The sequence below is a fragment of the Miniopterus schreibersii genome, assembly GCF_964146895.1.
Source record: "Miniopterus schreibersii genome assembly, chromosome: 2".
NCBI classification, from domain to species: Eukaryota; Metazoa; Chordata; class Mammalia; order Chiroptera; family Miniopteridae; genus Miniopterus; species Miniopterus schreibersii.
In genome coordinates this window covers 129,017,068-129,039,450 of record NC_138102.1, presented here as the reverse complement: position 1 = coordinate 129,039,450, position 22,383 = coordinate 129,017,068, and the positions used below count along the sequence as shown (strand labels likewise).

The following is a 22,383-nucleotide window of genomic DNA, read 5'->3' as shown; positions in this document are numbered from 1 at the left end:
ATAACTGCACTTCTTGTCTGGATTTTGGGAAGAATTAATAGTTTTCACTCCATCTTTCATATTTTTTTTACATGATGTAAATATCTGAAAGGGAGGTCCTTACTTTCTCAGTCTCATATTTATAAAGACAGGTAATGTAAAAGCTATAAGATTTTTGCCACAGAATGCTTATGAAGGTATCAATCAAAAGTGATGTCATTTATACAGAAGCTGAAAAATATAGAAAAGCACATTGCAAAAAAAAATATACAAATAATCATTCACTCAACGAAAGGAGGGACTATTAGAAATTGAAAGAGATTTAAGAAGTTTAATAGTTAAATGTAATGCTTAAACTTGTTTGAATGGTGAACTGAGCATACCAAGTTAAAAAGCCATCTTTGATAGAGAAATTTTATTTTATTTTATTTTTATTTATTTTTTAAATATATCTTTATTGATTTCGGGAAGAGGGAGGGAGAGAGAGAGAGAGAGAGAGACAGAAACATCAATGATGAGAGAGTCATTGATCGAGCCCACAACCCGGGCATGTGCCCTGACCAGCAATCGAACCCCAATCGCCTGGATCCTAGGTCGATGCTCAACCGCTGAGCCACGCCCAGCTGGGCTGATAGAGAAATTTTGAATATATACTGAGTATTATACTTTGTTATGGAATCTTTTAAAATTTTGTTAGATATTGTGTTGTTGTCTGTGGGAGATGTGTACTGAAATATTCATAAGATTTTTTTTCTTTTTTTTTTTTTTCTTTTTAAATATATCTTTATTGATTTCAGAGAGAGGAAAGGAGAGGGAGAGGGAGAGATAGAAACATCAATGATGAGAGAGTCATTGATGCAGCCCGCAACCCGGGCATGTGCCCTGACCGGGAACCGAACCCCAATCGCCTGGAACCTAGGTCGACACTCAACCAGTGAGCCACGCCCGGCCGGGCTGATAGAGAAATTTTGAATATATACTGAGTATTATACTTTGTTAAGGAATCTTTTAAAATTTTGTTAGATATTGCGTTGTTGTCTGTGGGAGATGTGTACTGAAATATTTATAAGATTTTCCTTAAACTACTCTAACAGGGCGTGGGAGGGGGAGACAGATGAAACAAGAGTAGCAAAAGTTAGGAGACATGTTGAGACTGAGCTATGTATACATGGGGACTCATTAAATTCTTCTATGTACATTTGAAAATTTCTACTATAAAAAGTTCTTTTAAAAAATTAAGGCCAGTATTTACAGAATGGATGGGAGGAGAGACGAAGTAAAAGTACATAAACCAACCAGACAATGGAAATGAAGAAGTGGTCACGTTTTAGGGATTTTGGAAGGAGAATCAATAGGATTTGGTAAAGAATTTATAATCAACTTGGAGACTCTAACCAAGATTAGCAAGACTACATTCTCCATTTCCCCCCAAAGTGGAGTAAGGTAAAGGGAAGTGTTAGATTTCTGTTTTTAAAAGCTGGTACCATTCACAGAGGTGAAAATTCCTGGAGGAAGAGCAGGTTTGGGGGAGGTCAATCAAGGAAAGCTTTCCAGGAGGCAATTGGCTCTGAGCACCTGGAGCTCAGCAGAGAAGTCTAAACTGCAGATATAGATCTGTGAGCCGCTGGCATTTAGATGACATAGAAAACTATGGGAAAGACTAGAATTGCCCAGAAGAAAATATCCAATAAGGAAAGGGACTCCAACCCTTAAGGGTCAGGAGGAAGAAGAGAGAGCCCAAAGAGGGTAGGAAAAACCGGCCAGAGAGAAAAGAAGAAAACCACAAGAATAAGGTGCTATGAAAACTGAGGGAACAGTGTTACAAATGCTGATTAGCAGTAGTTGAAATAATGCTTAGTATCAATGGATTAAAATAGGCTTTTTAGCTTCCCTAATAATCAAGTCATGCTTTAAGATACCATGCTATAATCTTTATAGCATTGTTTCCATTGCATAAATATTTTCAAGTTACAAGCTACTTTAGAACATAAACAAACATTGAGGACTGTCATAAGCAAAGCAAAAGGAAAGTTTAACAAACATGTGTTGAATGTTTACTGTGTTTGCACAAAGTTTTATTGAGCTAGGGGATGTAACAGGAACCAACATTTACTGAGAACCTTTTAGATGATGATAGCTAGCATTTATAGAGTGCTTACTTTGTGGTGGACACTATTCTGTTTGTGTCGTTAACTCTTTTAATCTTCACAATAATCCCATAATGTAGCCTATACTACTGTACTCATTTTACAAATGAGGAAACAGAGGGGCCAGAAGTAAATTCCCTAAGATAAATGAAGCCTGTATTTGAACAGTTGCAATCTGATTCCAGAGCCAATCCCTTTAATAGCTACTCTGATTACTTCCATTTTTATATCTGGCCTCTTCTTTTTTTTTTTTTTTTTTTAATGTAAAGCCCTACACTGTAGATATTATGTGCATTTATTTTAAAGATCACTAAAGAAAACTTGGAAAGGTTAAAAAACTGCCAGAGGTCACAAATCCACTATAATCAACTTGGAGAGTCTAACCAAGATTAGCAAAACTACATCCCCCATTCCCCCCGCCCCCCACCGAACTATATTTTATTTCTAATATGCCAGGCAGTATGACAGATACAAAGAAGTGTAAGTTATGGTTTTGTTCTCAAGGACCTCAGGGTGGAGGGAAGACAAAAGCAGTTTAAGTAAGACAAATCTGGTAAGTACCAAATAATGGTACAAACAATTATTATTAGGGAAATTTTGAGAAACAAGAAACCAGTCGGTCTTGAACAATTATTAAGATATAAATAAATACAAAAGAGACAGGAGAGGTTTTCTGGCTGCCAGATAGCATTTATAAAGGAATAGTAGGGCAACATGGTACCAGAAGAAGGCAGACACAAATTTCACCTCTGCCCACATATTTATATATAGCCTTGGCCACCTAGCTTTTCTAAGTTTTAGTGTTCTCATTAAACTTACCTCTTGGAATTTGGTAATTATTACTGAGGTATGTGATTCACACACAGGACTTGGAATGGGTAACTGAGACTAGAAGCTAAATACTATCATAATGATAAAGTCAGAGGGGATGCCAAACCTGGAGAATCTTTGGCAAAGTTATATTGGCTGTTTGATTTAGGGACAGACCAGATTCTGAACATAATTTTTTGTGGTTTTTGAAGATTTTCTTAATTTGAATTTCCTTTGAAAATTTCATGACAAGGGGTATTTTCGTTACATTGGTTCTTCCAGTGGTTTTCTGCTTTAACACTCATTGACATGATGGGTCTGAAAATGTCATTTTCATTTGTATGGTTTTTCTCAGCTACAGCTTAAGAAAATGGGGAATTTTAAGTAAAATCTGTTCCTTACATCATAGACATTAGCAATGACAAAATTATAGAACTGCTATATTTATTTAATGTGGTGCAGGCAAGTTTGGTGGCCAAGCCTACAACTGCTGAAATAGAGTACAGACAGAATTTGAAATATATCTTGAGACAAGTAAGCAGTTATTACACCAAGTAGAAAACACACCACGTTGCCTCATTCTTCTTATATATAAGTACTTGGTTTCCCCAAGACAGAAATCTTAAAGAAACACAACATACCCTAGGGGAGTATGCGTTCTGAGTTGTTTTCCTATGATAGCAATGGTCTAATATGTTCTTACCTGGTCTCTTGAATGATTAAGTGCTAGAATTTATAAAACAACTGCATAGAGTTTGAACACAGACTTTGACCAAGGAAACAGAATTTATCTAACTGGGGGTTTAAGCCATGGTTTTTCCTTTTTTGCATGAACAAGCAGCCTTCTTATCCTTTTCAACTTCCAATTCCAGCTATGCAGGGTGCTGCAAAGGAACAGAACTACAGTGGTCCCTCGGTTTTCGAATGTGATCTGTTCCAGAAGACCGTTTGAGTTCTGAAACATTCGATAACCGAGGGATCCACAGGCGACAGCTGGGGCCTCAGGATCTTGCATCATCGGAAGCCACATGGCATGTTCGACTTCCGAGGCATGTTCAAAAACCGAAGCATTTACTTCCAGGTTTATGGTGTTCATAAACCGAAATGCTTGTCGATGGAGATGTTTGAAAACCGAGGAACCACTATATATTTATATACTATATACTATATACACACACATATACCTGTACATATCATCATAATAAATATAGATAATGTATATATACACACATACATATATGCATACACACATGCACACACACACAATGGAGGGAAAACCAGTGAAAAAGTGCCTTGAGAGGATCAATTTTCAATGTTGTTTTGTGAAATAATATAATACTTAAGGTTAATGACTATCAATGCTACTGATAACCATGCTTAACTGGAAGCTAAACAGCATGACTCTTGTTAATGCTAATAATCACTAATTGTTAATTAAGAAAATTGGAAATTTGGGGTGTTTTCATCAAATTTGGATTTGCAATATGACCTTTACTTATGAGGACTTTTGAAATGAAACTGACGAGGTACAGACGTTACTTGTAGTAAAACTGTTAAAGAGGCAAATAACATGAAAAATCAGAAATATTGTATCAGGTTAACTAGACAAGAGTTATGGGTGAGCACACTATTAATTCACTTCCCCTAAAAGAGGAAAAACTAATGTTGAGCTTCTTCTAGTTCCAGGGGCTAAGACACGGCTATTTTCTATATTTTATCTGAAAACAGTCTGTAAGGCAAAGGTTATTATCCCCATGTTATAGATGAGAAAACTATGTCTCAGCATAGTTAAGGAATTTGCCCAAGAGCACACAGCTAGTAAGTGGCAGAGCTGAACACTGACTCTAGTGTCCTCCACTATTTCACAGTACCCTAGGAATAGAAAACTCAACAAACACACTTTGGATGCCTATTATGTGAAAAGCACCAGGCCAAACATGAGACACATACATCCTAATCTTACGGATTTTATCTTCTACTACAGGCAGGGCCAGCTTAGTAATTTGAGGGACCCTGTGCAAAACGAAAAAGCAGGCCTCTTGTTCAAAAATCATTAAAACTTTCAAGATGGTGACATCAAAGCATTAAATCAATCATGGAGTCTTTCTAAGCACAGAGCCCTGTCACATACTCATGAAGCTAGCTAGCCCTGAGTACAGAGGGCAATGACCTCCCAGCCAAATCCAGTCTACTGACTGTTTGTTTGTTTTTTAAATATGTTTTTATTGACTTCAGAGAGAGGAAGAAAGAGAGAGAGATAGAAACATAAATGATGAGAGAGAATCATTGATCAGCTGCCTCCTGCATGCCCCCTACTAGAGATTGAGCCTAAAACCCCGGTATGTGCCCTGACCGGGAATCAAACCGTGATCTCCTTGTTCATAGGTCAGCACTCAACCACTGAGCCATGGCAGCTGGGCCACTGCCTGTTTTTGTTCAGCCATGAGCTAAGAATAGTATTCACATTTTTAAATAGTTAAAAAAAAAGAAAAGGAAGAATATTTGTGACGTGGAAAATTTTATAAAATTCAAATTTTAGTGTCCATAAAGGAAGTTTTATTAGAGTATAGCTATACTCATTCTTTATGTATCCTATGGATGATTTTGCACAAGAAAAGCAGAGTTGAGTATCTGCAACAAAGACTATCTGGCTGGCCCACAAAGCCCTAAATATTTACTATCTGGCTCTTTACAGAAAAAGTTTGCTAACCCCTGTGTAGGCAGGAAGGTAGAAAACAAGTAACAAAAGAAAGGAGTACTAGAGTGTTATGGGGATTCAAAAGAGAAGAAACTACATTAGACTAGAAATATCAGAAAAGATGCTCTTTCTGGGAGAAAGTAAAGCAACTTTGAATAACGGGCACGGATGGGAAGAGCCACTCCAGGCAGAGGAAATTACATCTACACACCAGAGAAGTAGGAAAACACTCTATATTTTGGCTAGATGTAAAGTCCACTCTGACTGTAAGACAGTTTTAAGTGAAGGGAAAAAGTAAGATACAAGAATGTTAACTTTATTTTGGTAGGGCAGGAAGTAACTGAAAGCTCTTTGAGGAAGAGGGTGACTTGCTCAGTAAGCTTTAAGATAATTCATCTGGCAACAGTGTGTAGAATGGATCACAGCAGGAACAGACCAGAGATCAGACCAGAGACTGCAAGACAAGGTAGGAAGGTATGGCATACGTTTAGGAGTTAAGAAGTAGTGCCAACCTAAACAAGTATGGTCTTAGTAGAAATGAGTTACTACCTAACAAATGGGCCAATTAACTGATAGTTTAAGAAAAGGCAGAGAATAGTGTCAAACTAGAAGACTAGGGAGTTTCAAAAACGTTGATACAATTAACCAAAGAAAGGAGAGGAAACTGGCTTGGTGACAAAAATGATGAGTCCAGTTTGCACACAACCAGTTCAAGTTGACAGTGGAATATCCTGGTGAAGATTTCTTTTTTTTTTTTTTTTTCAAATATATCTTTATTGATTTCAGAGAGAGGAAGAGAGAGAGATAGAAACATCAATGATGAGAGAGTTATTGACTGGCTGCAGCCCCCAACCTGGGCATGTGACCTGACGGGGGATAGAACCCTGATCGCCTGGATCCTAGGTCGATGCTCAACCAATGAGCCATGCCCAGCTGGGCATGAAGATTTCAATAAGATAGGAACAAGAGGCTCAAATCCAAAAATGAGTCAATGCTAAGAGATGCAGATCCTGGCACTCTCTACACAGAGATAATAGTTTAATACAAATGTAATGATTTCTAGTATAACAGAGGGAAACAAATGTATTTTAAGTTAAAATAAAATATTTTACACGTTCTCTCAAATTCTAAATAATCCTAGTTTCAATCTTCTAAAACTGACTTTCTGAAAGGAATCATCATCATCATCATCATCATCATCATCATCTGCCCTGGCCAGTGTGGCTCAGTGGTAAAGCGTCAGCACAAGCACTGAAGGGTCTCGGGTTCAACTCTGATCCAGGGTATGTACCTGGATTGCAGGTTCTATCCCTGCCCCTGTTGGGGAGAAAACCAATCAATGTGTCTCTCTCACACTGGTGTTTCTTTCTCTCTCTCCCCCCCTTCCTCCCTTCCACTCGCTCTAAAAATCAATGGAAAAAATATCCTCGGGTAAGGATTAACCAAAAAACAAAACAAAATCTATTGCCCAAAGTTCAAAAAGAGTTCAGAAAGAAAAAAGAAAAGATCAGTATACCCAGGTAACATCTGCTTCCATGAACTAAAAGTTTCACGCTTTCAGACTTTTCAAAGTTTCATGCAGTAATTGAAAAGCAGTAAGGGCCCCACCGGTGTGGCTTGGTAGATGGGCATCGGCTTATGATCCAGGAGATCGCAGTTCCATTCCTGGTCAGGGCACATAGCAGGTTGTGGGCTCAGTCCTCAGTAGAGGGTGTGCAGGAGGCAGTCGATCAATGACTCTCTCATCATTGATGTTTCTATCTCTCTCTTCCTCTCTCTGTAATCAATAAAGATATATTTTTTAAAATAAAAAGCAGTAAGGCTGAAATTTATTTGAAATTAATTCAGAATTTTTAATAATTCCTCTAGAATGCTCTGAAATTTGCCTTTGAATTTTCTATTAAAAACGGTTTTTTAAGGAAACAAAAATTATTAAATATGAAACATTTTTAATTAACCTAAATTGTGAAACACATACAGAAAACTTAGGATAATTACAATTCATTCTTATATATTCCTTTAACTTAGTTTAGTTTTCAATAAAAAGGAGTGAAACTAATCATACTTTTCATTAATCCTTCAAATTTATCCAAGTTCATAAAAACTATTTCAGGAATACAGGGCCCAATTAAACCATGAAGTAAGCAAAAGTTTGTCTTCAATGGCACCCCTAAACCTCTACTATCTCTGCACTTTGCTCTTTTGGCATCTCTTAGCCCATCAAAACCTCGTTTCATAAAAAAGCCTACGTCCTGTACTAAGAGTAGCTGTATTTTAGGCTTTTCTCTAAAAAAACTTAAGGTCTCTTGTTAAGTTCCCGCCCTTTTTGGAACAAGACATTTTTGGAACAGAAAGTGCTTTCTGTTGCCCAGTACTGTAGTCACATCATAAACCTACCTATGGGTAATCCTTTAAAGTGCAGAGTAATGCATTTAAATATGCAATTTATTTTATTCATATAAACAGCGATTTAGGTACAGAGAACAAAGTTACTTGGGATCGTCGATTTGTTAACTGAGTTTAGCAAAGTAATTTGGGAAGAGTTCACCCAGGTTAAAACACCAGTGGATAAAATACTTGCCAATTCAAGAGAAAAACCATTTCAAGAATGAAAAAGACTATGCCCTGGCCTAGACTCCTTCCCGGAGCTCTAGGTGTGTAAAACCGCGCGCTCTGTTACTTCTCCAGCCTCTCTCCCCAGCACAAAAGAATACACGAGCACCAACTGTTCGGTGGCACTGGTGATTGAACTACAGTTTGCCTGAAACACACCTTTTGCGTCTTGGAGGGCGTCTAAGCCCTTCACACTACTGCAAACCGCCGGTGTCCCGGAGCCTCCAGGCTAATGATTCCCGAGCCCGAGGGCAGAGGCGAGACTAAAGGGGGGGGGCGGGGGAGAAACGTCGCAGAGGAAACGCCGCGAGCGGCGCGCGTGCCCGCTCGACGCGGCGGCGGCGCGAAGGCCCCGCCCCTTGGTTCCCTTCGCCCCGCCCCACGACCCCGCCCATTCCCGGGCCGCGTACCCGCGCGCCCCGCCCGCGGACGGAAGCGAGAGCGAGGCTGAACGCCTGACGTCAAGGCGACACCGCCAAACCTCGCCCAGAGTCAGGCGTGTAAACCAGCCGGAGCGGCGGCAGCGCAGGACCGCCGTGGCGCGGGGAGCAGCGACCCGGAGGGAGCGCAACGCGTGGGGCGACGCTGGCTACAGGGACCCGGTGACAGCGTGAGAGGTTCGCGGAGTGCGTGCGTGGCCGCTGAGGGGAGCTGCGGCGGCGGCGGCCGTGCGGGGCGGGGGCCCAGGCGCCGGCTGAGGGGAGCGGGTGGGGTGCGGCGCGGGCCGGGCGGGGCGCGCGCTGCAGTCCGGGGCCCGGGCGGCGGCGACGGCAGTCTGTCGGAGCGCGGCAGGTGTGTGAGGGCCTGGCGCCGGGCCGGCGAGCGCTCTGCCTCGGGCTGGCGGGGGCGAGCCGCTGCCGCTCCCGCTGCCGCCGCGGGGGAACAGCGCGCTTTGCGGAAGGGGTCAAATGTCTGAAATATGGCGGAGGAAGTGAGAGCCCGAGGACCCCCCCTACCGCGCCCGCTCCCTCCTGCCCGCGGCCGCCGCAGCCTCTCCCCTTGCCGGTCTTCCTCGCCGGCTCCCGGGAGGACTCGTTCCCGCCCCCGAGCCCCCAAGCTGGCCGCCTGGGTTCCCTCCCGGGTGTGGGTGGAAGTTAGAACGGAAACCAGAAAGTTGCCTTTTGCGAAGACCCAGCTTCCCTCAGCCTTGAGCCAGGGCGAGGACCGTTCGGGGGAAACCACTTCCCGGCGCCCTGCGGGCTCGAGCCTGACAGGGAAAAAGTTTGCCTGAAACGGGGCTGGTTTGCTCCATTTGTTGCGGGAAGTGGCAGGAGGGCGGCAGCGGAGGGAGCCCCACCTAGTCTGGCAGCAGCCACCGGGTAGAGAAAAACTGTTAAAGGGGCCTTTCCCTTCGTCAGCAAGAGGAAATCTGTTTCTCTTAGAGTGAGAGAGAAAATCCAGGAAGTTTGTCCTCTTTTTCGCCATCTCTATGTGTCTAATCCTAAAACTGTCAGTGCCTTACATTTTGTTTAAAACTACTCCCAGTGAACCGGGCCATCCGAATTTTTTCCTCTGAAAAAACTGATAGCTTTCGGAGAAGAAATCATCCTTGATAGTTTTAAGTTTAAGTAGATTTGCTTTCCCTTCGCCTGCCCCCCTCCCATTCTCTTTATTAGTTTGGAAAAACATTTTGGCCCTTCTTCTTCTGTTTCTTATGAGCATAAGCAGTTCTGTTTTACAGTAATGGGAAATCACATTTTAATGGGGTAGAAAGTTTACGCTAAATGGAGGTTTATTTTAATATTTTAAAATTAATTCATTCTAACTGGATTTTTGTTTCGCTAGTAGCATGTAATATATATCGAGCGTTTTATAACTTACAGCTTAACTCTTTTTTTGTAATTAAAATGCTGTTTGGACTTGCTCAACAGAACCTTATCTTAGCAAGAAGTAACTTACGAAAAGGGAAGCCGTTCATTTAACTTCAAGCTCACATCACTCCCAAAAGCTGACTCGAATAGTATTTGAGTCATAATGGAGTCATGGGACTTTTTTAAGGCCCGGAAAGAACTATTGAGATCATCCAGTCCCACCCTCTCATTTTATGGAGGAGGAAACTGAGGCCTAGGAAAGATAACTAGTTAGCGATCCATAATAGGGAATCTAGAGGAAGAAATACAACATTTTTACATTTTACAGAGGATAGTACTCCCATCATACCCAAGAAAAGATGGGTGCCTTAGTCAAATAGTGTGGAGGAACCACTTGGGTAGTTTCATTCCAGGTATTAAGAGAGGACATTGCTACTCAGGAGATTAAAGAAGTTTAAGAACACAGAGCCCTGAATGATAGTTTTATTTGAACCCATCTCCTCTTTTAATCTCTGCACTACACAGTGTTTTCCCCTGCATTTTCTTGTTTGGCATTCACAATAAATTGTGAGGCTACCTTATCTGAGAACTCCCCAAAGTAAATCTTGGAAATACATATAGCCAGTTTGATTTTAATGTGCCATGTACCAGGATACAACTGAAGAGCCCAATAATAATTTGGTGTAATTTTAAAATGTGGAATGGGGCATGGAAAGGAATTCATTTCTTGTCTTTTGCCTCCCCCACCCCTACCTATAAAAGTCATCTCTTTTCCTATGACACATATCACTTCCTATCTTCTGTTATCTTTGTATGTATTTTTGTTACGTATTCCGCTAAATTGTAAACTCCAAGGACAGGATGTGTTCCTTGTATGCCCCAAAACACTGGCATGATACCTTGCACATAGAGAATACCAGTTTGTCAAATGTAAGCACCATGAGGGTAGGAACTTTATTCCTTTCATTCTCTGCTGTATTCTTAGTTCCTAGAACCTTGCCTATGCACACAGTAGTTGTTTAGCATTTAGATTTAGAGATTAACTGTAATGAACATTTCAAGAGAAGGTATTTGAAAGAGAACCTTGTATTCCTTCTAAATGAAACATTTTCACAATAGCTTTGGAAAACAATTCTTTACTATAGAATTTCATTATATTCTCTTAGTTATATAAAAAGAAGGTAAGCCCCCATAGTAAGGAGCTACCTTGTAAGGAGGGCCTAGCCAGATGTAATAAAGAATCGATCATAAAAACAAACAAACCTTGATCCATGTACGTAAGGATCTTATCAAGTGTGTCTTCCAATTTAATTCAAGATTGGTAGGCCTATGCATAGTTTGATAACATGGTAACTAATTATACATGCTATTTTAAATATAAAGTCTTAAGATTTGGATGAGAAACTGCTCATGTTCAATTTTCTTTGTCCTCAGTTGTAGGTACTTGATAAATCTGTAAAGGAAGTAAAATTAATCAGTGGAACTAGATCTAATACAAAGAGAATTTGGGTAATTTTACAAAGGCGTCATTTCTTCCCCCCCCCCAAAAAAAATGTACTTTAAAGACAAATTTATTATTGAATATCAAGATCTTACTGATATGCACATATCATTGTCCTAAAGACTTAAAATAATGTTTTCCTGTGTGTGTCTTGATAAGAGGGTAGGTATTGATCTGCGGTGTCTAGATTTAACTGGCATCAAGAATAGTTTAGTATTTATTAACTAAATATTCAAAAGCTCTTTTTTTCCATTATGACAATGATGTCACATGTTCAGTCTAGAAAAACTTTAAATAAAGATTGATCTTTCTTAAACTTGGCAAGACTGAATAAGGTTGTGACTAAATAATGCCTTGATTTTTTTTCCTCCCTACTATCATTTTTGAGGGTTTTGTGCTTGGTCTTAGAGATTAGGCTCAAGTTTTGCTGTTAACCTTTTCAAATGTAATTTCTTTTAGAAATTAAGAAACAGACATTTTGGCTGATGTAAACATTGAACAAGTTTTCCAATAAACAGGAAGGAATACTGTACCATGGCTTACCCTTGTGCTGAAAAAGCCTAATATTTTTCAGTGTTTTAGGTATTTTGCAGTAGTGTTAAAAGGTACTAATTACCTTTTGAGGGTTTAAGTCTTAATTTATTAGTTCTCTGGAAATCTCTTGAACTCAATGGAAGCAGTAGCTACATAGGATAAATTTGTACATTTGCAGTAAAGACTTGGCTTGATAGATATACAGGGTGGGGCAAAAATAGGTTTACAGTTGTGAGTACGAGAAACAGTTTATTCTTGTATTATTATTATTGTATTTTCCATATGAACAACTGTAAACCTACTTTTGCTCCCACCCTGTATAATCTGTCGTACTTCATTGAACCTAGTTGAGCACTGGATTATAAAACCAATCCCTTTAGTCACAGGTTTATATTTTAAAGAAGAAAAATTATGAGGAACTTTTGTGCTGCCTTTAAAAAATTGAAATCACTTTTTAAAATGTACCACTAACAAAAAGAATACAGTGGTACCTTGGTTTTCAAACGTCTCTGTTGACGAACATTTCAGTTTACAAATGCCGTAAACCTGGAAGTAAATGCTTCAGTTTTCGAACACGCCTCGGAAGTTTAGCATGCCACACGGCTTCCACTGAGTGCAAGATCCTAGGGCCTAGCTGCCAGCTGTTGATCCCTCGGTTTTTGAACGTTTCAGAACTCGAACGGTCTCTGGTACGGATTACATTCGAAAACCAAGGTACCACTGTACATCCTGACACTGGTGTGTTTATTCCTGATGTTAGTCAAATTAAGGGTACATAGCAACTGGCTATTATTTCAGTAGCAATTTAGAGAGAATTTTTGCTTTGCATCAGTAGAGGATCAAAAAATTTTAAACTCTGTTTCCAAGGAGACTTAAAATTTATAAAAGAAAGAAGGGAAAATTCAGGGGAAAGAATGTACCAGGTTTTAAAATAATATTTAAATTATTTATCAAAAGTAAAATACATGCAACATTAATTGCAGAATTTCCATCTGGTTTTTATTATACAAAGCAATATTCTAGAGTATCACTATGCTTAAAATTGATTGCATATGAGGTACTTGAGTACTAGAAATATATTCACTTTTAAATTAAGGTTCTTAATCTCTCTGACCATAGAGAGTAATTATCTAATGTTCAGATTTTGAATTTTACATTGAGCTGGTTCCTTAAGGTTAATGTTTTACAAGTAGACTGAATAAAGAAGTTAAAGGAAGAGAGCATCTATTAAAAGCAGTTATAAATGATATTGATCACTTTAAATTGCTGACTTAGAATCACAGAGATTTTGCTGAGTTTTTCAGTAGTTGGTTTAAAATTTTATATCACTAAATATGTTCTTTTAATAAAATAATTTTTTCTATGCTTAAAAGTTAGCATTTCGTTAAGTAATTTTATTTTGAAAATATACAGTGAGCCCATTGCCCCATTGGTAATCCATTGTTGGATTACCTCTATCTGTTGCTTTCTTCTTAGTCTTGTGGGAAGGGAAAAAAGATGATAGAAAATCTGTTTTGTTCATTTAATAGCAATTTTTGGCAAAAGCTTCTGGAGAGGAAATGGAAAATGTTTTATAAAATAAAATTCTAATTATCTGTAGCTTCTAAAAATTCTCTTTCTCATTAGAATATAATTTTAAAGTCACTTTATTCTAAAAAACAAAAAACTTGGGTGATTATAAAAGTTTAGTTAATAGGACTGAGATGATCAATAAAGACCATTAATATAAGTTCTTTTCATTTTATTAATAATTTTTAGGTTCAGAATCATACACATATTGCATCCAACTGTTGCTACATAGAGATAGCTGCTGCTTCTAAGATTATAAGTTATTAAGCCTCCTTAGTGACAATAGCAAAACTTCGGAATCCCTCAAGAATCTGGAATTCTGCACTGTACAGATAATAAAGAAGGATAGGTATGAAGTATATAAACACGTGTGTATTAGTTTCTTCTGCTCTTGAAATTATTAAACTAGGATATTTCACTGAATTTGTATTGGTAAGATTGGTTGAGTTTTCAAATATGTTTGTCTTTATAATTTTCTTATTAAAGTGTTTAGAATATGAAAAAATATACAGAAGGAAATTAATATAATTTGTAATCCTGCCAGTACAATGAATTTTTAGGCACAATTTGTACTTCCCTTTATGAATCTTTTCTACCTTCTTCCTCATTGGGAAAGATGACATATACTACTTAGAGTTGTTGAGGATTAGATGGAGCATTATTCATAAGTGTATATAAAAGAATATACTAATGTATTAATTTTTGTTTATTATAAAGCTATTCCCCTGTAGCATGGCTACTCCCAGTTGAAGTTGTTTTTATTATTTGATTTTAAGATTTCCACTAAGGTATGAATGAAAAAATAATTGTGATTGTGAACAGCTTAACAAATAAATTGTCTAGTTCAGTGGTTTCCAAAGTATGGTCCAAGGAATCCTGGAGATTGCCTAGACATTTTCAGGGAGTCTGAAAGTATAAAACTATTTTTTCAATAATACTGAGATGTTCTTTGCTTTTTCCCTATGTTGATATTTGTACAAATGGTACAAAAGCTGTAGGGAAAAAAAGTGGTAGGGAAAACTTCTGGCACCTTAGAATGAATCAGGTCAGAGTGCCACACTGTATTAGTAATCGTTATATTCTTCACTACCATGCATTCACAATTTTAAAAAAGCAAAAACAAAGCTTAAAACTTTCACCTAGCCCAGCCGGGCATGGCTCAGCGGTTGAGCATCGACCTAGGATCCAGGAGATCGAGGTTCAATTCCCAGTCAGGGCACATGCCCAGGTTGCAGGCTCAATCCCCAGTAGGGGGCATACAGGAGGCAGCCGATCAGTGACACTCATCATTGATGTTTCTCTCTCTCTCTCTCCCTTCCTCTCTCTGAAATCAGTAAAGATATATTAAAAAAAAAAAAAAAAAAAAACCAACTTCCCCCTAAATGCTGTTGAAGAAGTAAACATTTTGTTATTGTTGTTAATCCTCACCCAAGGATATTTTTTCCATTGATATTTAGAGAGGGAGGGAGGGAAGGAAGGAAGAGAAAGAGAAACATCAGTGTGAGAGAGACATGTGAATTGGATGCCTCCCACACACAGCTTGAGGGGGCTGGGGATTGAACCTGCAACCCAGGTATGTGCCCTTGACTGGGAATCGAACCTGCGATCCTTTGTTGCGTGGGCCAGTGCTCTAACCACTGGGCACACAGGCCATGGCAAAGAAGTATACATTTTAAAATTATTCTCAACTCTTGTATACATCATTTTAATGTACTGTGACAAAATGGAAAGAATGCTTAATACACTTTTTTGCTGCCATGGTTGTCTCTGGGAAAAGCATTTGTGTGATTATTTGAATTGCAAGTTTGGCCATTTTTTCATGAACACCATTTTCACTTGAAAGAATCCCTGACAAACTATGGTTATTTGGATTTGGGTATTAGGCTGACGTTTTTCTCAAAAATAAAGTGAGCCTGTTGCTTTCAGGAAAAGATTGACAGTATTTATAGTCAGTGATAAAATTAGAATTTTTGAAAACTTATATCAGCCACTGTGCTCTTGACAACTTCCCAGTATTTAAAAGATTTTTCTGATGACTGTGATGTTAATGAACTTTTTTTTAATAAAATGTAATTAAGTGTGACAGTATTTGAAGATCTGCATAACTCTGTGAACTAATATTTTCCAAGTGACTAATGCATGATATTACCAAATCATGCATGGGCAATAAATTTTTCCACAGTTCTAGCTAGACCAGTGGATTTTAATGTTAAAGAGAACATAAAGTTTATTGATAAGGTTTCTCATTCCAATATATTGCAACCAATTGTCAAGTTTTGGTGTAGTAGTAAAGGAAAATATCCACAGTTATCTAAAAGTGCTATTTAAATATTCCCACTGTCTGTCTGGTTATTCACTGTTTTCTTTTTGTATTACCCATTTTTCCATGCTGTGCTCTGGGTGTTTAACATCACTTTTGATTGATTGATTGATTGATTGATTGATTGATTGATTGATTGGAAGAGAAGCATAGGAACCATAAATAAATGAGAGGCAGTGTTTTCATGTGCTTTATCTTGAAATCTCTTATTAGTAAAGAGCATTTTAGGTTTAATTTCTTTGCAGTCTTCTTTTGAGTAGTCCATTCAACTTTTAATTACAGTGTAATGGATTAGGTAATTGTTATTTTTTAAGCCTATTTTTTTGTTTTAATTCTTGTTTTGTACACCTGATTACTCATAGATAGATTGCATGTGTGTCCCAAGTTTTGGCGTAACCTTAAAAAGAGCAGTTTTGTGTTTTGTTTTATCCTCACCCAAGGATATGTTTATTGATTTTAGAGAGGGGGAGGGAGGGAGAGAAACATCGATGATCTGTTGTCTCCTGTACTCTTCGTAGCCCTGACAGGGATCGAACCCACAACCTTTTGGTGTACGGGATGATGCGCCAACCAGTTGAGCCACCTGGCCAGGGCAAAAGATCATACTTTTAAGATAATAGTGACTTCCACAATTTTAGGATATGTGGTAGCTTTCTTATAGTGAAGCTATGGACTTTTTCCCATTTCAAGTTTAATAATGTGTCCTTGACGTGAGAATTTTGTGTGTTGTCTACCTTCAGTAGATACTTTTCCAAAACGAACAATAATGGACAATGCTCTTAATTTCTGGGAGAAAGCTGTCCCTTTTTCATGTTTAAGAACAGTTGTAGCAATTCTTGTTAAACAACTGTCTTTATAAAACATCATGTCATAGGACAGTTCCAAATTTTAAAGGATTTTTGGCTCACCTGCATTTGATTCAGCTAATAAGTTTCAGATTATGAAAGAAGAAAGGTAAATTCTAGTTTATACTGTACCCAATTTCTTGGAAATTTAGTGCCATTTATTTCCCTAGACATAATAAAATTTGTATGTTCTGTGAAGAAAGAGGATATTGAGTCTGAGCATCACTATTTGAAAGAACAGAGTTGACTTCAGAGGAAGAGAAGGGTGTGGAGTGGTGTAGAGAGGAATAAGTGTTAAACTGGTAATTTAAGGGCCTCTTCAGGGATTAAACATCATAGATCTCCTGCCTACCAGAGCTTAATCCCACACTAAGGGAGGGAATTTAATAAGCAGCTTTGGTTCTCCCTGTAGTAAATAATTAACTGGTCAGCTGTTCTGTCCGTTCTGAATTAGGGGACATACTGAGATCATATTTTATGTCCAGGACATCCATATTAGTTGCAAGGTTGTCCCTGGCTATTGCTTATGCAGTTTTAGTTGCTAGTTAAGAAAAAAAAAAAAAAATTGTATGAAATTTTGTCTCAGGTTTTTTTATGCTTAAGCTTTTTTTGTCTTCCAAGGGCCCAGTCACCTTACTTCATCGTCCTTAAATAAAGAGGAGACAGAATTTGCAAGCTTTTAAAAATAGAAGAGCATTTATAACATTTTTCTATTGTTTACATGAAAGTGATAGTGATAATAATGAAGAGGTAAAGGGGCAGTAAGTAGAGCAGAAAAAGAGTGAGGATGGTAAGAGGGTCTCATTCTAAATGAGCAGGGCTACTGTTATTGCTGTTTAGAGTTCTAGTTTGAACGGGAATGATAAAGTCCACTTTGAAAAGCACTTGTGCTTTTTGTGATAATTCTTGTCCTCCAGAGGGTCCTATGTAGAGGATAAATTGGTATTTGTCAGTTAGAGATTATAGTGTTAAAGTTTCATCACTAAGCAGTGTGAGTTGAGAGTACTTTTGCTTTTTTTACTCCCCAATAAATAGGTCCTTAACGCACTTTTCTCTGCTCAAAGTGGACACATTTCATTTTACTCATAAGTTTTAGCTGATTTCTTTGAGCATGAGAGGTAAATCTGAAAAATGATGTGCTAATTTTGATTAGTTGCTAGACCTTTGATTCCACTCTGTTTTAAATATAGCATGGTTAGTGGTAATAACTTTGACCTGGGTGCCCTTAGCTTCAGTTCTTTCTCTGGCACTGGCCAGGAAACCTTGAACAAGTTAACTCCTCTCTTTATGTAGAAAAGTTTGATTGAATGGCTGATAAGGTCTTTTTGAGCTCTGAAATCCTGTGCTTCTGTGATAATGCCCTTGTTGAGGCTGCCACAGTCATCTGTTGTCTGTACTTCTATAGGAGCTTCCTAACTTGTTCTCATTTTTGTCCTCCTTTTACCTCAGTCTCCACCCAAAAGACAGAGTCATCTTTTAAAAATGTAAATCAGATCCTGTAACACCCTCCCATCCCAGTTTCCCCCCAGTGACTTAAAATAAAAACCAGATTCAAGTCTTACTACTTCTCAAGTTTACCTCCTTTCACTAAGCTCTAGATATATACTGCACTTTTATTTTTAATTAAGTATAGTTGGCATACAATACTGGACTTCTTTCTGGTCTTGACCCAAGTCCTTTATGACCTTTTGAGTTTTGGTGCTTACAACTACTATCATCATCTTTCTTGACTCAGCTGTCTGCAATTTTGCCTCATTCTCAACATTGGATCTCAGCTCAGATGTCATATCTGCAGTTTTTCCTGATCACTTTATATAAAGGAGCATTCCCCCTTCGTTACCTTCATAGTTCTTATCACAGTTAATAATTATGTTTGTCAATTTACCCTCTCTTCCCCTCTAAATTATATCAAGAGGACAGGAATACTGTGTCACTTTTACACCACAGTGTCAAATGGTTACCCAGTAACTGGCACATAGTAAGTGCTCAAAAATTATTTTAACTAAAAGAACACATAAAGTGTTCAATTATTTGTTTTTACCAGTTCCCATCATAGGCTACCTTTATATAATTTTAAATGTTATTCTTATTTCCAACTATAATTCCTCATTTAGGGCATCTGTCCCTTGAGGATTCACAACTCATCTGACTGCACATTGAGAGCTAATTGTTATTGTTATAGGATTAAATTGGAAAAATTAGACACAAAAAGGTTCTTAGCAAGGACATGAAAAGTTAATGTGAAATGTAAATAGCAGTTCAAAATAATAATAATAATAATTACCCAAATGAGTAATATTGATGAGTGCTTATAGAGTCAGAGGAAGAAATAAAAACTCTTAGGCTCTCACAGTCCAAGAAGACATTAAAAATAAGGTGAGATCTTGCATGATTTAAATAGGGTATGCAAATTTGAGGCTAACAGTGAATCTCACAAAGTTTGTTCAAGGGACTGTGTTCCTGTTGTAGATGTCTATGAAATAGATTATAGGTACATAATCCCTCACCTATAACTCTTGGTACCAGGTATTTTGGAATTCAGAATTTTGGGGAAAGATATGTTTTGAATTTTGGTAAGATTAATCAAAATTCGAGAGTGAAACACGAATAGTCACACTAAATAGGATAAATAAAAACTATAAATAGCCTCATATCAGTGCTTAGGTGAAGTTTTGCTGTATAAAAAATTTATGTCAGGCTTTGCCACCAAATTAGTTGAGAAACTTTCAGGTTTCAAAGATATTAGGATTTCAGAATTTCTAAAGTCTGAAATCATTACTTTGTGTCTTTGGGGAGGACATCAGGGCCTGAAAAATGTTACTTTAAGCAACATTACTTTTAGCTTAGGAACAGTCTCTACTGAGGAATTCCTTTTGACACTGGTGGAATGCACCAGAGAGGGTGATGAATATTTAAGGGTAAGGGAGAAACACTTTTTTTTTTTTTAAGTTTTAATGATTGAAAGCTCATATTTTAGCCACAATTTCTTCTTGATAGGTTTTTAGTCTTATAAGATACCATTCCATTTTTCCCAATTAATATGGTTTCTAAGGATTATATGATACTTTTAATTATGAAGTAAGTACAATAGAAGATTAGAATAGGAATATTACAGGACTAACATAATCTCTATTTAAAAATCCATGGTGGAATCACTTGGTATTGACCAGAAAAAAAGTTAAATATCTGAAGATACTGTTCTGAAACTAAGGATTACAAGAAGTGCCTGCCTACTTTTTGTGTTTTCTCCATATTCTGCTTATTCTAGTAGCCCAGTTAACACCCAAACTTCAGTTCTCATTGCCTTTTTCCATTCATTTGATGTTAATAATGTCCAAGAATGCAAACGTGTATGTGCTGCTGGGGTTTTTTGTTTGTTTTGGTTTTGGTGGGGGTTTTTTTGATACCTTTTTTTGATATCTCATTAAATTGCAAAGACAGGCATGTTTCAAAGCTACTTTTTTTAAAAAGTGCTTACGGACCTAACAATTATCAAGTAAATGGAAATAGTGTATGGGAAAGCCAAATATAAGCATTATTTATGACTTCTAAAGTGTGGCGTGTTTTTTATTTTTCTAAGTGGTCTTTGTTTTCCTGGATACTAAACGCATCTTTGAATAAACTGGAGGGTAGAGTATCAAAAGAAGAACTGTTAAGTCCTTTTTAAAAACGTCATAAAACAATTAGCTGAACAAGCCAGTGAGGGCATTAAGCAGCTAGCGTAAACTGTTGCTTAGATTGAGATATTAAAATTATTCAAGAAAATTATGGAAAGTACCTGGGCTTCCATGGTTTTTTTTTAAGTTGGTTAATTTTTCTCCTCTGAACTTTTGGGAGGTTTACTGGGGAATTTTCCATTAAGAATGTCCTGGTCTTGAAATTTTATTTAGAATGTACTATAGTCATGCAAATGATGAACCCACAATCAAAAATCATAATATTTTTATAATGGTTTCAAATGCATTTGGGGGCAGTCATGTTAAGCTTTGTCATTGAATCCTGGTTAACAGTAAAATGAAATAAAACATGTTTTGTAGTAATTTGTTCCTTCTCTACTGGAAGACACTAATTGAGTTTATTTCTGAATACAGCATTATGTTGAAACAGACTGTAAAATTATGTTTTAAAAAGTGTTTTCCCATCCTTGTGGAGAGAGATATATCTGAGAAGTTATGTTAAAAGAAATATTTGTGGTGGTCTTCCATTCATGAAAACTAGTGTGGTTTGTTCTGGAATCCTTACCCTTAACTTGAATTCTAATAATCTGCTAGCACTAAAGAGCTTCACCTTTAATTTCTTATACCTCTGCCCCAACAGCTCATAAACTATACTTTGTATAGTATTTGCTTGAAATACAGGAAAACAAATACTTTTCCTAACGAATGGGGAGGAGATGTCTCTGGTGTTGTAGTTATCTTATTCTGCAACCTGTTCAGCAAACGTTATTGAGCATCTTTGGTGTTAGTGTTAAATTCTGGAATCACAAATTCGGGAGACTTGGAAAAGATGTGGCTTCAGCTAGGAACGTAGAAAAACATCTAGTCTTTTTACCCCCAATAATGGTCGTCCCTTTGGAGTGGTGGGATCTCTTTTTTCCTCCTGTGATTATGGGAGCTAACTTGTTGACAGCAGGTTATTTAAATGACTAAAGAATCTGCCCTGTCCTGTGTGGTTCACTTTGTTGGGAGTCATCCTGTGCACCAAAAGTTCCGGGTCAGGGCCAGGGCACATGCCCAGGTTGCAGGTTCTCTCCTGGTAGGGGACATGCTGGAGGCAGCCAATAGATGTTTCTTTCTCTCCCCATCCCCCCTTCTTCCCTCTCTAAAAATAAATTTAAAAAATCTTTTTGAAAAAGTACTAAAGAATCTGATTTCTGGAGACTTGAGAAACAACAGAGACTGCTTTTCTTACTAAATTGGGGGACATGTGTTTGGAGACAAGATGAATAAGATGGTCTCTGGTGGAACCTCACCTTTTTTGCTAGAGATGTAGGTCTTAGGGTGTTTAGGAGGAAGGGAGGTGTTATCAGAGCCTCCAGAGGTGCTTTTAAAAACTTACACACACACACACACACACACACACACAGTCTGCATCCTATGAGTAATATTACTGACCATTGCTCTCATCATTTCATCATTTAACTAGGCTTCTGGGTCTTCAGGTTTGAATTTGATGTGATCTTGAGACATCCCCTGCCACCATTCCCAGTAGTGACTTTGTTTTGCCACGTCTTCAAGTACCCCGTGCATGGTTCCTTCCTGTCATGCCAGGGTGTGACCCATATGGGCCAGACTACCTCTACCAGAAACATAACATCTGGCTAAAAATGTTTTGTTACATAGTGTTCACATTTATCTTTAGAGTCTCAACCTGTCTGAAAAGACAGACTTAAATGAGTCTGTTGCAAACAAAGGATTATTCTAAAATAATCTGAATGAAAACTTTGCAAAGCCCTAATGGCATGAATGCTTTAATGTTAGACTGTTTATCATATTAACTATTTCCAGAATCAAAGTGGTCAGATTTAGCTTCATATGCAAAAATGTATTTTACCCA

At 37.9% G+C, this 22,383-nt stretch overlaps 1 protein-coding gene and 1 long non-coding RNA gene across 2 annotated transcripts in view; one reads left to right on the top strand and one right to left on the bottom strand.

Annotated features, from left to right (window-relative positions):
• Positions 1–8,492, bottom strand: part of LOC308553192 — a 118,616-nt gene extending 110,124 nt beyond the window's left edge. The window contains exons 1-2 of the long non-coding RNA XR_013998208.1: positions 8,407–8,492; positions 7,243–7,411 (exon numbers count right to left, since the gene is read on the bottom strand). This is a non-coding gene — a long non-coding RNA (uncharacterized lncRNA). The remainder of the gene's footprint in view (positions 1–7,242; positions 7,412–8,406) is intronic.
• A 167-nt stretch (positions 8,493–8,659) lies between these two features.
• RAP1B (RAP1B, member of RAS oncogene family) overlaps positions 8,660–22,383 on the top strand; it is a 42,813-nt gene continuing 29,089 nt past the window's right edge. Inside the window, exon 1 of the mRNA XM_081130506.1 lies at positions 8,660–8,864. The gene's annotated coding sequence lies outside the window, so the exon portion shown is untranslated. The remainder of the gene's footprint in view (positions 8,865–22,383) is intronic.